Source organism: Eschrichtius robustus, chromosome 1 (genome assembly GCF_028021215.1).
Source record: "Eschrichtius robustus isolate mEscRob2 chromosome 1, mEscRob2.pri, whole genome shotgun sequence".
In the NCBI taxonomy this organism is placed as follows: Eukaryota; Metazoa; Chordata; class Mammalia; order Artiodactyla; family Eschrichtiidae; genus Eschrichtius; species Eschrichtius robustus.
Window position 1 is genome coordinate 62739836 of NC_090824.1, and position 4651 is coordinate 62744486.

The 4651-nt window shown below is 39.8% G+C and overlaps 1 pseudogene; it reads right to left on the reverse strand.

Annotated features, from left to right (window-relative positions):
* Positions 1-1220: 1220 nt before the first annotated feature.
* LOC137757170 (large ribosomal subunit protein uL15m pseudogene) lies at positions 1221-2150 on the reverse strand (annotated as a pseudogene).
* Positions 2151-4651: the final 2501 nt, after the last annotated feature.

The following is a 4651-nucleotide window of genomic DNA, read 5'->3' on the forward strand; positions in this document are numbered from 1 at the left end:
TGCTTTGGGTAATATGGACATTGTAGCAAAATTAATTTTTCCAATCCATGAGCACAATATCTTTCCATTTGTTTGTGTGTTCTTCAATTTTTAAACTAACATCTCATAATTTTCAGTATATATTTAAACTACCACAAATTCTAAATAAATTTCAAACAATTTCAAATAAGTTAACAATTCTTACTGAAGCTGAGAAACTCAAATAGCATACAACTGATTCATCAATACAAAAGATTTCTTATTGTGCTAATGGTGGACCTGAGACTGTAAGTTCTCAGAAGGCAGGGATATGCCTTATTCATTTTTTTTTTTTATTTCGTAAAATAAACAAGCAGGAATCATTTTATTTCTACTGTCAAAGAATTATCATGAATTATTCAAGATTTAATTGCATCAGGATAAATTAAGCTTTCACTCTGGTTTCAATACAACAGATCTTTGCCAAGCTAAATGAGCTTACTGACTGCTGAACCTTTTAAATTAACTGAGTTTAATTTTCACATGACCAATTGTTTTTATGGCTTATATAATCATTGACCATTTTTTCAAAAGCATTTAAAATGACTGAAAAACAAAGGTTTCCAAAGTCTATGAAATAAGTAAAATCTTATCAATTAGAATTAGAACATTTACCTTCCTCAAGGAAAAAAATGTTACTGGCTTGAACATTTTTATTTACTCTGAGTTGAGAAAATGAATTCCCTTGGAATTTTTGTCTCAATTTTACTAGCAAATATTGAACTACTTAGAAGCTACTCACCAGTCTTAAACCTTCAACTCACATCCCACATTTTAATCATCCCAAGCTGAAGGCTTACTGTCTTGACGCTGGGTAGCAGCGCTTCCTCACGGCTACCAAGTAAGAAGCTCACCAGCTCATTAGCAGCCCTCTGACCTTGACCAAGCAGCTGACAAAGCAATCCCATCCCACCTGCGCGTTCATTCTGATTTGCAACAATAAGACAAGACCTGGATGGAAAGATGATGGAAAACTCAACTGGAAATTGTCTAAGAGTTACACTCTTCCTTGGGCAGAGAACCAGGGAGCTTAGATCTCTGAAACAGAAGCACACAGATCCGCCAGATCCTCTACACAGTCCTTGCTTACTGTGTTTTTAATTTAGATAAAAAAGAGAGTTATGATTATACAGAAAACATCAACATCTGCAGAATTACAAATTAAGCAAATGCCATGGGAAACACATGTGTTTCAGTCCCTTTCTGGAGCTCTTTTACCATCTGCTCTCTTGGAAGGAACTCAGGAGCTGTAGTACTTGAGGAGATTCTCATCTGTAGGTTTGAGGATTTCCTTATCTGCCATATTCACTACCCACCTGGGAGCAAGACCAAAGAAAATCTGCCTTGGATCTTTTCAAGTACTGAGCATTTTGAAGAGTTCGTCTTTTGTGATATCAGGTAAAATATAACCGTACTTCTTGGCGAGCTCCAGTCTTGCTTCAGGAAATTCAGCAGGATCCGCCAAGTAACCGCAATTCCTTGCATCAGTGTAGTAGGGTACCAGTGTCTTGGAGGTGAGCATTCGCTTGGAAACGGGTTGTCCATGGAGAAAGAATGCAATAGGTTTGCACAGAATTTCCAGGCTTCGCGGGTTGTAGGAGGCCGTCATGATGACACCCCCATTCTTCTCGATTGCAGCGATGGCCAGCTCTGAAGCCAGCTGTACTTCAATATTAACTTTCGCCTTAAAGGTGTCAGCACCCTCCTCTACCAGCTGGACACCATAATCCCTTTTAGATGGCTGGAAGGTCACGCCTCTCCCATTGACAAGTTGGGTTAAGTCAATAGGTTATGTAGGATAAACTCGACCCAAATCAAAAAGATACTGCAGCCTGTTGAGAGTCAAAGGCTGATACTGGTGTCTGAAGCTATGTCCTTCATTAAACCCATATTTTGGGATTCGAAGGTAAAATGGAGTCTGGCCTCTCTCAAAGCCCAGCCGGGGCCGGGTTCTTCTCTGTCGTTCTCCCTTGTGGCCCCTGCCACATTTTCTACCTCTTCTCTGACCTCTTGGTCATCTTTCCGGTTTCCTGGAGCCCGGGTTTGGCCTCAGGTTAGCCAGGCTCACACAGGGCAGGGCCCGCAGCAGGTCCAGGGCCTGGGGCCCCCTTGCCCCGCACTGGGCCAGCCATGACCCACGCGCCCAACAAGCCGCAAGGGTGCTGGGCCGCCACAGCCTGCCTTATTCATTTTTTATCCTCTTCCTTCTTTGTACCTTAACTCTAATATGTAGATAAGCACCAATATCTTGGAACCATCTAAGGATTAAAAACAAATGCCTACTACAGAATTTATTGCTATTATCTTTATCCCAATGACCCTCATGTTCTGCCATTTGCTGGTTCTGAGAAATGCAACCATATTTTTATTAGACTTATTGTAGAGCCTGTGAAAATTTAGACCTGCAGACATTAACTTTTTTGGATGTAGAATTTATTCAGCATCTCGTCTATGCCTGTTTCTGTGTTAATTACTTCCATACAACATTACCCATTTAAAGCAGACATCATCATCTCCACTTAAAAGACGAAAAAACTAAGATATAGATTAAGTGATCTGCCCAAGATCACATGGCTGGTAAATAATAGAGCTTAGACTAGAATACAGTCTTCCTGACTCACCGGACAGTCTTCTTTCTGAGAGCTCTACTCAATTGCCTCATCAATTTCTGATACAGTTTTACATTTCAAACTTTGGACCCCCAAAAAAGTGGGGGCATAATAATGGCCAGGTATTGATGGATAGGAAAATTAAAAGGTAATCCTACCCAGAATATAAAGATCAGGAAGGACCATGGGTAAACATATCAGAGCAATTCTTCCCTGAATAAAAACTGGGAAACTTTCCAAGAAGACATCACTATTAACACAAACATTTTTATTCACTTTTGAAAGTTATCATCTAATTCAACATAATTCTTCACCATATGTCTAATTGGAATCTGTCTGGATTCAAAGATGCTGATGAGAGTGAATATATCAAGGTCAGGAATTGTCTAGCTATACAAGACTCTAGGTGGTTGAATTGTACATCTTTTTCCCATAAAACTTTACACTTACTTAATGAGATATCCCATATGCTCAGTCGTAGACATTTTGATCAGAAGAGGTCCAAGAATAGGAAAAAGCAGTGTTTTGAATTTCCACTTTGATGTTGTTTTGTTTGTTCATTATTATTTGTAATTTAGTTGGCTCTAATTAAAGCTAAAGAGAGAAGATGAAATGAGTTAACTATGCAATTCTTAGTCCTCATAAAGGGGACATAAGGGTATCTAGGAATCTTGGGTGCCAAGTAAATATAAACTTGGTTTCACATCTCTGAAATTAAACTTCCCGCTTTCCAGACAGAGAAGTCCGGTGTGAGACCATAGGCAAGCCTTTTTAAGAGGAAATTACAGTTGGAGATGGAGATATTAAAATTCATGATTCTAGAAAAGTGTTGTGACATAGTTTATGGCAATGACTCTCACCCATTCCCAAAGAAAAGCATGATTCCAGTCAAGAGGTGACCCCATCCTCTTTACCCACTGATACACTGCAGGCAACTTTGCCTTTCACTAAAGAGGGCTTTCAGAGTTTTAAATAAACAGGTAAGAGTTCCAAATAGTGAGTTAAGAAATGCTGTATTACTGGCTTCCCTCCAACTGTGTACTAAATAAGGGTGGGGCTAGGTAAATGCAGGGAACCAGCTAGATTGCATTGAAAGACCTATGTAGGAGGTACTTCGTTTGATGGACCCAGTGAGCACAGATAGTCCCCTCCCACTCGGCATGTCTAAAGCATACCCTTGATTCTCCGTGCTTCTGATGAAGTTTCCGTTTCAATGGGACAATGGCTTTCTATCAAAGAGTGTCATAACATCCTATCAAAGAGTGTCATAACACAGAACTTTTCTAATTGGTGTGGAGAGCTCTGCAAGAGCATATTCGTTGTAAGCCATAGCATCACCTCTCTTTAGGGAGAGGGAACAAAATTTAAACACACAGGGAGACAGAGAGATAATGAATTGCCTTCTTGGCAACCCACCACTCTACTGCCAATGGGATCGCTGTGACAAGTTATGAAATTCGAGTCAAAATATTTAACTCAGCCACTTACTCAAGTGGTAGACCCAATTTTAGGCACCCCACAGTTAGGGCACCAATAGAGAAAAGTCTTCTCTTCGTTTTCTGCAGTAGCACATTTAACTTTTAGCATCTATGGGTGTTGTTTCCTCTAATAAGGATATATCTGTCTGTAAAGTATACACATGTATTTCTACCAGTGTAGCAATAACTGTTGAATACAGGAAACTATAATAATCTGGATAGTTCCAGAAAAACATAGGAACTAGACTAAGAATAAGAAAAGATTACTACTGGAAGTCTTTCAGAATAATCTGATAGAAACAACCTATCAATAGGGTATAAGAGGGTGAATTAGCCAATATGCCCCCAAAGAAATGCTGATTATACCAACTTAATCCGTAGCTCCCAGAAGATGAGATCTCTGGGTCACCCTAATGGAGCCTAATGATGTAAACTGTACAAGCAAGGCAGGAAATTCTGTGGCTCAAGAGTCAAGAGTCAGGTTAGAGAACAGAGTGAGCTCTAGGGAATGAGCTGGAAGTGGGAAAGGGGAGGAGAGGAGTTCGA